Here is a 12,204-nt window from a genome sequence, read left to right on the forward strand (position 1 = left end):
AACAGCTCATGGAACGTTCTCCAAAATAGATCATATCTTAGATCAGAAAGAAAATGTGTAAAAATTCAAAAATAAAAATGAAATTACTCCCTATATCCTGTTAGACAACAATGGGACCAAATTAGATCTCATCATCAAAAGGCGTCACAAAAAATTCTGAAACTCACAGAGACTAAGTAACACATTTCCAAATCATCAGTGAGTCACTGAAGACATATGGAGGGAAGTTCCAACGTTTATGGAATTCAGTGGAAGTGAACAGACAAAATACTACCTCCTATGGGACACAAGAACACAGGCAATACTCAGGAAAATTTATAGATTTGAGTATGTACATCAACAAATTAGAACAATCTTAAATCAGCACTAATAATGCACCACTAGGTCCTTGAAAAACAGGAACAAGCCAATTCAAAAACTGGTAGATAGAAATTATACAAATTAGATAAAGAAATAAATGAATCAGTCTCAAAAAACATACAATCATAATTGACTTTTATATACCAGTAGCTCAAAAATTCGCCCAATGAATGTAAATGTAGCTATTTTCAGAGATAGACTCAACCAGCTCAAACTAGTGAACAAAACATACTTGTAAGATTCTAAGAAACGATATTTTGTTTGCCTTTTTAAAATAAATTTACCCTGTTATTAAGTTGATTTATAGAGTTATTACAATTACATGAGTCAAGTAATGTGTACATTTCCTTTTATGAAATGTCTTCAGTTCCCTCATATTTTCCCATTCCCTCACTTCTTTCCCCACCCATGTGTTAAATAGTTCACTTTCATCAATGTTCAAGGAACTTCACTGCTTCATTTTTTCCCCCTTTCCCTAAAGCTTTGTGCCCACCCCCACCTTCCTGAAGACATAGAATGAATATACCATGCATAAGGTAAAGAAGACAGAATCATCACAAACTATAAATAACAACAACATACAGTAAACAAAAAACGGACTCTTCTGTTTCCATACCTCATAATTTGTTTCATGATGTTTATCATGTTATATAAATGTAATTGTTTTTATAATAAAGTCAATTCAGGGATTAAAGTGTGATAAAATTATAATTTTATTTATATTTAGTAATGCTTTTATTTTACATTAATGTTGTAAGTAACACAATTCAAATCCTAGTGAAATTTGAAGGTTCAGGTATAAAGTTAAATACTCAGAAGATCTAATAGTTCCATTTTGGCAACCAAACTGAAAAACAGGCATGTTTTATCCTCAGGAATGTCATTATTTCATATGCAAAAAGTAATTTTACCTACATTTTCTCTTATATGATAACATATTTTCTGCTAATCAGAGAGATACAAAAAGATTTTTAATTATGATATGAAAAATGCATCGACATGAGTGAATGAAATCAGGGAGTAGATGGCTCAGAGCGGGGTGGTTCTGTTAAATATTCTCATTATTTTGAATGATCTGGTGTTTCTATATGTGTGGAATTATTAATGTATTTTATGTCTGGACAAGAAAGTTTGATTAATAGATCATTGTCTGATCCCCAATGTCTGGAACCTAACCTGAGTCAGAGTGGTAAGTATGTGTGTGTGTGAGAGAGAGAGAGAGAGAGAGAGAGAGAGAGAGTGTGGGTGTGTGTATGTGTGTGGGTGTGGGTGTCTGTCTGTCTGCCTGCAAGTCTGGATTTAGAAGGAAATATCTTATTTCCCTGAGGGTATATACTTAATTCTATACTCCATTAGTGACAGCAAATAAAGTTAATTAACTTTTTGTGCCATATATTTATGATTGCATGAACAAACTAAAAATTATGTTTAGGGTATGAGTTTTGTAAAAGGTCAGCTGAAAGTATAAACATTTGGAATCTTGAGAAAGATATCAATGGCAATCATTTCAGTGTAGATAAATTTTGACAACACTTGCAGTGATAGATAATCTGATATCAAAATTCAATATTTATTGATTTCCATAGCTACACTATTCTATAAATTTGTAGGAAACAAGTAAAATTATGGAATCATAAAAGTAATGTGATTATTTATTGCAAACTGTTTTACAGTTAGGCCCTGATTGTAAGCGCTAGGATCAACAGAAATAAAAACACAATATACAACATGGAGTTAGATATTTTATAATGAAGCACATTTTAATATACTCCACATTGTTAGAAAGACTAGAACTTTGGGTTAGTTTGATAACATACCATAATAAGTGATATTGTCCACTTATTAAGCAGAAAGGCTTACTCAGAGGTACAAGATTGAATGTTTCGGTGTATGTTCAGCTGGTTTTATTGCTTTGGGGGCCAGTGACAAGACAATGTCAAGGAGGGGAGCATGTCAAAGAGAAATGTTTTTTACCTAGAATGATTAAAAGATAGAAGAAGAAAGAAGATGAGAGTCTATTTTCTCATGAGTTTCACTCTGAATAACTTAATCTACAGAAGAACTATTCAGGTATGCTCCACAGTCTGGGAGGAATTGGAATGTCATTTTTCTTTAACACATAGGTCTTTCTGGGGTATTCTAAATTCAAATGGCAACATCTTCATCAATGATAATAACTTGTATAGGAGTGGAAGCCAATAGATATTTCTGTAAATTCTAATCAGATCTCAGCAGACTAAATATTTTAGGGAATTCCTATTAAAAATTTTTCTTTCAGACTGACTGTGTCTTCATAATGTGTATCTGTGTGTTTATATGTGTGTGTTTGAATATACTAATAAAACAATGTGGCAGATAAAAGTATTAGTATGGCCTTTTGTTTTTCTTCTCATACTATGAAAGCCTTTCACAATTCCCAATCAAATCCCATCCAAGATTCAAACATTAATGCTGTCCCAAAATTTCTTTATGCTAACCTAAATACATCCATCTCATTTCAGATGGCCATGGTATAGGAAAATTTTAAGTCTTCCAATTACTTTGTCACCAAGGAAACAACGTACAATATTTCTTTTAAAAATACTTAGTATGTAGAACATGTTAGCCAGAAAATTGAAGGAGTATACATTATAGAACTAAATTTAAATATTAATCACATAAATGGATATTCTTTATCCCCAACTCAGAGCCTTTTTAAACTACATAATTGCTCAACTCATCTCAGTCCTTGCTGTAAACAAACCAGATGTGGTGAACAAATTAACATGTATACCATTGTTACATGCTGCTGTTCTAAAACATGGAAGTGAAAGACCATTTAATGCCTGTGAAGAGCTGATTCTAGGGATTATGGAAATTGATTACTTTGCACCATAAATAGAAAAATCAGCAGATGTTTCAAGTTGTGTTTTGTTGTTAGCATTTGTAAGATATATTTTGGAAAGCACAATGAATGAAAGCAGGCTATTTTGTAAAACTTTGCTGGCTGACACATTTACTGAAATGTTTCAAATGAGAAAACAGACAATAGGGTGGGTAAGATGTGGTATGCAGCTTTAAATACAGACAAGCAAAACAAATAATGGGAATTTTTTTTTCCTTAACAAATGCTTTCTGGTTATATTGTGCTATACACTATAATGATGAAATAATCATTTCTTTGGAAAAGTAAGGAGAAAACACTGTCACCTGTTGAATTTCTTTTTAAAGCGAATGTTAAATGTCAAGGTCAAAGAAATTTAAATGCCTTAATAAAATATTATCAAGTATTACTTTCATTTTTGATAAAAAGTTAAAACAAACTGACAGACTGTTCGTCCATTAAGATTTATAAGTTTCCTGCTATATATTTCCTATTGTTCCTCTTTTTTGGTGGGTGATATATATATATATATATTTTTTTTTTTTTTGGAATGGCAACCTGCTCTTAACCATTACCCACAAAATTTTTGCTGTCATAGAATCAGAGAGGTTTTTTTTTGTTGTTGTTTTGTTTTGTTTATTTGGTCATTCATGGGGCTTGAACTCTGGGCCTCGGCACTGGTCCTACACTCTTCAGCTCAAGGTGAGTGCTCTACCACTTGAGCCAAAGTGCCAATTCTGGTTTTCTAGTGGCTTATTGGAGATAAGAGTCTAATCGACTTTTCTGCCTGGGCTGTCTTTGAACTGAGGTTCTCATATCTCTGCCTCCTGAGTAGCTAGGATTACAAGCATGAGCCACCAGTGCTCAGAGAGTTTTATTTTATTAAATTAAGACAATAGTAGGCTCATTTTATGCCAACACAAAATATAAACACCAATGACATTTTTCCCTAAAAAAAACACATAAAAAATCATGAGATTCGGGGGAAGATGGCAGAGGAGAAGCTGAAGGCTAACCAAGCTCTCCCATAGAAAGCATTTAAGTATTCCAGTGAACAGTCTTCGGCTACAGAGACACACCAAGTATTTCATTTCAATACAGAGAGTTTGGACAGAGAAGGAAAATCCAAGCAAGGAAACACATCTGAACACATGCAGCTAGCCATGGCTGCAGTGGCAGAGTTGGTAGCAGAGACAGTCTTGGCAGCCATAACTACAGAGGGAATAGCGGACAAAGGCACCAGATGTGGCTGGCAAGTGGATTCTACCCAACACAAGCAAGAACTGATAAGGAGCAGATATCTTCATCCTGCAGATCACAGACCAGAAACTGCCCAGGAACAATACTCTAGCATGAGTAGAACCCTCATCTCCTCATTCCTTCTCAGGGAGCAGAGGAGGGAAGGCTGCATGTTCCCTACCACTGGAGATCTCTGTCTTTGATACTAACAAAGGCCAGGCTGAGCAACTAGCTCCAACACAGGCCTTGGAAGAAAACAAAAGAGTCATTTAGCAGGTCACAGGAACCTTACCTGACCTCCCAGGTTCAGCTCCACCCATGGGAAAGTCAACTAGCCCAGACAGAGAAAAATCTGCCCCCTGAGGAGTGACTTTCATCACTGGGTAAACAGAGCCAGAGGCTGCCCCTCCCTACAGCAGCCTAGACAACAATTAAAACTCAGTAAACATAAACCCTGAGAATGGCTCCAAGCTGGGCTCTCTGAGAGTCTCAGGAGCTAGCCCAACAAGGAAAAGCTACTGATTGCTGAAAGGCCTCAACTCTACCCATAACCTAGTCTTATCACAGCGTCTCCAATCTAGAGGAAACTCCCATCTCCCTCTTTTGGGATACTCAAAGCAAATCTACCTCCCACTGAACTAGCCTGGGAGGAGGATCACAAAACAATGGGTTAGGCAAAGCATTTTTCTGCCTGTTCAAACAAACTGACTTAAGAAAACAATCAAGCCACAGGAAAACCAAACACCACAAGCAGACCAGAGACTCCACCAAGAGACTGGTAATGGACACGGGAGATACACAATCCTACCATTGCCCCCATCCCCCCACCAAAAAAAAAAATCAAAGAACTCTTTTTTTTTAATTTAATTTTTTTTTTATAGTGAGAATACAGTACAGAGGAGTTACAATTACATGGGCAAGATAACGAGTATATTTCTTATCAAGCATTGTTGCCTACTTGTTTCCCCTTCCCATCCCTTCCCATACTTCTCCCCTCCCTTCACCTATCCTCCCCTACCCCCCACCAAAGGTGTTAAGTTCGTTTTTCGACATAATGAATTGTACATCTCATTGTTGCAATCAAAGAACTCTTATTTGAACCTTTTAAAAAAATTTTTAATTTTTAAAATTGTTTTCTATTAATTTTATTTTCCTCCCATAATTTTTATTTTAGGTGTATACGTGTGAGTGTGTGTGTGTGTGTGTGTGTGTATGTGTGTGTGTGTGTGTGTGTGCATGTGTGTGTGTGTGTGTGTGTGTGTTTTTATCTCTTCTGAACTTTTGGTCTTTTTAAGTATTCTTTTCATTTTTTTCTGATTCGGTACAGGATGATAGATAAGCATCTAGCTTTAGTTTTCTATGAGTGATTAACCAGTTTTGCCAGCATTTTACTGAAGAGGCTGTCTTCCTTCCATTCTATTTTTTATCTCCTTTATCAAAGATTAGGTGCCTATTGGTCTGTAGGCTCATTTCTGGGTTTTCAATTCTATTCCATTGGTCCTGAGTTCTGTTCTTGTGCCAGTGCCAAGCTGTTTTGTTTGCTAATGCTTTGTAGTAGAGTTTGAAATTTGATATTGATATTACTCCAGCACTGTTTTTTCTGTTAAGGATTGTTTATGCTATTCATTGCCTTTTATCCTTCCATATGACTTTTTGGATTGCCTCTTCTATTTCCTTGAAGAATGAGATTGAAATATTGATTGGTATTTCATTGAATTTGTAGATAGCCTTGGGAAGTTTTGCCATTTTCACGATGTTAATTCTTCCAATCCAGGATCAAGGGAGTTTTTTCACTTTCTAAGTTCTGTTTTGATTTCCTTTTTCAGGTTTTTAATGTTTTCATCATGGAGATCATTTACTTCTTTGGTTAAGTTAATTCATTGCTATTCTATTTTTTGTGGGGTTATTAAGAATGGAGTTGCTTTTCTGATTTCAGCCACTCTTTTCTCATTGTTGGCGTACAGAAAAGCCATTGATTTTTGAGGGTTAATTTTATACCCTGATACATTGCCATAGTTTTGAATCAGCATGAGTAATTTGGGAGTGGAGTCCATGGGATTCTTTAAATACAAGATCATGTCATCTGCAAAGAGAGAGAGTTTTACTTCATCTTCCACTGTTTGGATCCCTTTTATGTTTTCATCTTTTCTTATTGCTGTAGCTAGGCATGCTAAAAGTAAATTGAAGAGAAGTGGAGAGAGTGGACGTCCTTGTCTCGTTTCTGAGTTATGAGGAAATGTCTTTACTTTTTGACAATTTAGTATAATTCTGGCTGCAGGTTTGTCATATACAGCCTTTATTTTATTGAGGAATATTCCCTGGATTCCTAGTTTATGCAGAAACTTCATCATAAAATGGTGTTAATTAATTGATTTGCGTATATTGAACCAGCTTTGCTTCCCTGAACTGAATCTTGTTTGATCATGGTATGTAATTTTTTGGATGAATTGTTGAATTGTTTGGCGAAAATTTTGTTGAGAAGTTTGGCATCAATGTTCATCAAAGTAATGGGTGTGTAATTCTCTTTCTTTGATGAGTTCCTACCTGGTTTTGGCATGAGGGTTATGATGGCTTCATAGAACTAGTTTGGTAGTGAACTTTCTCTTTCAGTTTCATTGAAGAGTTGGAGGAGTATTGGTATGAGCTCTGCTTTGAAAACCTTGTAGAATTCTGCTGTAAATCAATGTGGTTCTGGGCTTTTCTAAGAACAGAGGTCTCTTACTGCTTTTTCTATTTCAATGCTTGATATGGGCCTGTTAAGATGGTTTAACTCGTTTGCTCCTTTTCAGTTGTTGCTGGTGTTGAGTAGAATCTGCTCACCCACTGTGTCTGGTGCCTTTGTCCTGGACCCCCTCTGTTGTATGTATGGCAGAGTGACTATGGCCGCCACCAAAGCTGCCTCAGCCATGGCTACAGCAACTGCTCAGATCTGTCTCCTTCCCTGGATTTTCCCTCTCTAGCCAAACTCTGTACTGTGATGGCACACAGTGTGATACTCTAGCCTAGTACTGTTCGCTGGAACACTAAAACTGCTTTCTGTGAGAGAGATTGTTTAGCCTCCAGGTTCTCCTCCACCATTCTCCTCACTTCTCATAAACATTTTCTTATTACAAGATTATTCTAGATTAGCTATATTATGATTGATAATGACCAAGATTGACAGAAAGGTGAAGGAAAATTGTCTACACTTCCATGAGGTTCTGACTTGTGTTTCAAATGTTATAAAAGCTCTCCATGAGAAATCTAGCAGCTGCATTTCTATATAGTCTTTGCTTGCTTACAATTTCTGATAATGTTTCAATTGAAGTACTTCTCCTTAGAGTCCCATAAGATTCAATGATGTTGTATTATATCTTTGTTACATCGTGAAGATAGCTCTTGGTGATTAAATTTGTGCTTTTCAAATTAGCTCTCACAATTCCATCCACAAAATGCAGACAAAAATTATCTGAAATAAATTTGTATCTGTTGATAGTGAATATATTTTATTTTCCAATATAACATAGAATATAGCAAAAATTTTCACAGAAATTACACTGCACTAGGTTGTGGGCAGATTCTAATGAAAATAATATACTGTGTTTATGTAGAGAATTTGAGGATCCAAAATTTTAGTATGCCTGTGGTCCTAAAACTAATACTTTACTTATATTGAGTGAAAAATACAACTTGCTATATGTACAGTTTTCCTAGTATGTTTTTAATATATATTTTATTGTAAAGATACTGTACAGAGGGGTTACAGTTGCATAAGTAAGGTAATGAGTACATTTCTTATTGAGCATTGTTACCACCTCCTTTGTATTCCCCTACTATTCCTTACCTTCACACATCCACAACACCTCCGTCCACCTCCCTCTAATAGTATCTTGCAAATCTCATTGTTACAATGGGACAACCTGTATCCTTTCCTTGTGTCTTAAATGAAGAAATGCTGGCTTGTTTCATGCTGATTCTACTTGTGTAGACACACTTAAAAACACTTTCCAAGTCCAAAATCACATAAATGAAATGCACATCATCTTTTGTCAGTTGATATAATTGTGTTCTACACACTTATTGACAGGTTACAAATTATTCTTAAATTTTAATACATAAAAAAACTTTCTTTTTTTCTTATTTTAGTGGCTAGGACATCAGCACGACCTCAGTCAGCATTTCTCACTTTAGACTTTTCATATGGGTTAGTTAAATTTTGACCTGTGCTCCCGTCTTCTGGGGAGTCACTCATCTGCTTAGGAATTGATGCTGGCTGTTGGAAAAGAGCCCAAGGAAGGATGCCATTTAAAGCCTTATAACTTTATTCTTAATAATCCTACTACTTTGGCTGCTGAGAGTGTCTACAAGAGCAAGCATTCCATGGGGAGCAGGGAGACACCATATGACCTATACTTATTTAGATTTCCGAGTGACTTGCTATCACTTGTACTGCATTTTTTCAAGTCGAATCTCTCTAAACCTACCAGTTGTAAGAGATAAGAGGAGTGGTAAAAGAACTCTTAGAGACAAATATATCTTCAACACATTTGTTACCAAGCATTCTGTCAAAGGCATATTCAACAACTAGTGAAACTTTTGTTGGCTATATCTATGTGTCTTTCTCCATTTGTGTATGTGTACATGTGTGTACATATGTATGTATTTGTGTGTATAGTAACATTCATGTGTACATATATGGGCCTATATATGCATATGTAAATAAATATACATATATAAATATATGTGCATATAAATATATATCAGGTGTTCAGTGATTTAATCTACAGTTCCCAGCACATTGTGCTTATCACAAAGTGTACATCATAAACTGCTCTTAAGGATCTGTGCTATATGAGGGATATCCTTTGTACTTACTTCCCCCATTACTTTGTTTTTCATCCCTGTGAACAACTTCAGCCTACTTTCCATAGGATAGCTTTGTTTTTGTTACTTACTGATAATAAAAGTAAAAGGTTGCTTGTAAAGAAAAAGAACTTTTAGGTCCCAAGCTAAAAGTATCTTATCAGTCTCAATGATTCATATGAGATAAAATTTATAATAGTACTTAAAGTGAAAAGGAATTCCTAGATCTGTTGTTTTGCCATTTAGAGTAGCAAAGAATAATTTCACGTCACTGTTATAACTCTTAAAGAATGCAAGGGTAAGGGATGGTCCCTATCCCCACAAAACCAGTGGATCCTGACGGATAATAGTAGACCAGCAGAAAATCTAAGTAGCAGACATAGAGCATGAAAGAGAAAGAGCAGAAATGAGAGAGTGCAAGAGAGGGAAAAATATCATAATACTTAAATTGCGTAACAGATAAACGAGTTGTATGAGAATATTCATACTGCTATATTGAGACTCTACATGTACATTTGAAGGTAGTTGATGTATGATAACTCATCAACATAAAATATAAAGTGATTTTGATAAAAAATAAAAATGACTCAGAAGAAATTATAAATGCAAAAACAGTCTTCACAGAAGCAAACTCTCAGAAATATTTCTTGACTTTGAAAAGGATAAATTGGCTGCAGTTAGTATAAATTTAGAAGTATGACAATTCACAATAATATAAAAATATGTTTACATATTTCATTATATAACCCAAAGGAGAAAGCAAATTTTGTTCACATGATTTTTTAAATCACAGTTTCTCAGGTGCTGGGAAGGTGGCTCAGTGGTAGAGTGCTTGACTTGCATGAATGAGGTCCTGAATTTCATTCCTTAGCACGACATAAGCAGAAAAAATGAAAGTGGTGCTGTGGCTCAAGTGGTAACACTAGCCGTGAGCTGAAGAACTGAGGGACAGTACCCAAGACCCAGAGTTCAAGCCCCACAACCAACAAAAACAAAGCAAAAAAAACAAAAACAAAACAAAACACAGTTTCTCAATTTTGTGGCCTCAATTCTGTAATACCACTACTTCAGCCTAGGGTTAAGATTTTAGGTGTGGACATTTATCAACACTACTGATTCAGACTCTACTTGATAAAAATTTTAATCAATATTTTGTTTTTAGTTTTGCTCTTTGTAAATTCACATGCACCTATGAAAAATTGTGTGGCCATCCCAATAATATTCTCAAAGTACCTCTTAATGACGACTCACAAAATGTTTTATTATATTACAAGGAAAAAATGCTATGAAGAAAAAAATAATTAAATATTAATGATTACTAAAATAAAAAACAAAATAATTACCAGGGTTTTCAGTATTTGAAGTGTACATAGTAGATTTTACTATTTTCTCATATTCCTGTACATGTAAAACTGGATAAAGCTATGAGTAGCCTTTAAATTTACCCACTAAGATTACTATTTATAGTTCATCTCATCATTTATATGTGGCTTATATAATTATTTGTTCATCATTAACATACAACGTAAGGGAGCCCTAAAGATTTAACAGAAACTGTGTACTTTAAATCTTAACTCTTCACTCTGCTTCTTTAAACAGTCTTTGCAACTTCTCATTAGTAAAGTTTCTATAAACTCTGAAATGTACATACTTACTCGTACATGCTACTAGAAATATTATATACTTTATCAAAAAATTTTATGACCTGCTAAACAGTCTTAATTTTATCATATGTAAGCAAATCCCAAAAATAAACATATTTAAATCATTAAAACTTTTAACAAACCTTAACATTTGCTGCAATGAACACTATGACAGGTGCCTTGTGTAGAATAATTGAATTCCTCTTCCTACACATCTCATGAACAACAAATACCTGGAATTATTTTGTTTTTGCCATGTCAATCTTGACTTTACTCTTAAATGTGTGCTTATGTAAGAAATAAATGGTTCAAAATTTCACAATTCTTTTGAACTTACTTTTTGTTTTATTGTCTAGTTTAAGAAAATCAATTACACTTTATATATACAATAATGTTCTGTGCTCAATTTGGCTGCACATACACTAAAATTGGAACATACAGAGAAGATTAACATGGTCCCTGCAAAAGGATGACACGCAAATTAGTGAATCGTTCCATACTTTTACAACAACAGATGCTGGAAGGGATGTGGCCAGAAGGGAAGCCTACTGCATTCTTGGAGGGAGTGTAAACTTGTTCATCCACTTTGGAAAGAGTTTGCAGGTTCCTCAAAAGACTCCACATAGAGCTCCCGTATTACACAGCAATCCCACTTTTAGGCATTCCCCTAAATGATCAGAAACAAGTCCATACTAAAACTACCACCACAACAAGGTTTATTGTAGCATTATTTGCCATAGCTAAGATATGAAACCAACTCTGATGCCCCTCAGTAGAAGAATGATCAAGAAAACATTCTGTGTGTGTGTGTGTGTGTGTGTGTGTGTGTGTGTGTGTGTATGAGAATGTACACTTACACAACCACTTTGGAAATCAGTCTGGTGAGTCCTCAGAAAGCTAAATATTGACCTTCCTTATGGCCCATTCATACCACTTCTAGGCATCTATTCTGAACAACAGGTACTAACATTCAAGGACACATGCACCTCCATGCTTATTGCAGCAATGTTCACAATAGCCAGGATATTCAAAAAAACCATATGTACCACCAGAGATGAGTAGATCCAAAAACTGTGGTAACTATACACAATGGAATATTTTCCATCCATTAGAAAGGACAAAATAATGGCATTATTAAGGAAATCAATCAAGCTACAGGAAATCATGTTGAGCGAGGTAAGCCAAAAGCAAAGAGACGAACGGCACATGGTCTCCATGATAAGTGGATGTTAAATCCAAAATGTAAGGTGATATGAA

The 12,204-nt window shown here is 35.1% G+C and overlaps 1 non-coding gene across 1 annotated transcript; it reads left to right on the plus strand.

Moving 5' to 3' along the window:
* Nucleotides 1-11,345: 11,345 nt before the first annotated feature.
* On the plus strand, nucleotides 11,346-11,451 carry LOC122119413. The gene has a single exon (XR_006149562.1). It is a non-coding gene; the product is annotated as a U6 spliceosomal RNA (small nuclear RNA).
* Nucleotides 11,452-12,204: the final 753 nt, after the last annotated feature.

Source organism: Dipodomys spectabilis, unplaced genomic scaffold (genome assembly GCF_019054845.1).
Source record: "Dipodomys spectabilis isolate Male_0828 unplaced genomic scaffold, ASM1905484v1 ptg000166l, whole genome shotgun sequence".
Taxonomy (NCBI): domain Eukaryota; kingdom Metazoa; phylum Chordata; class Mammalia; order Rodentia; family Heteromyidae; genus Dipodomys; species Dipodomys spectabilis.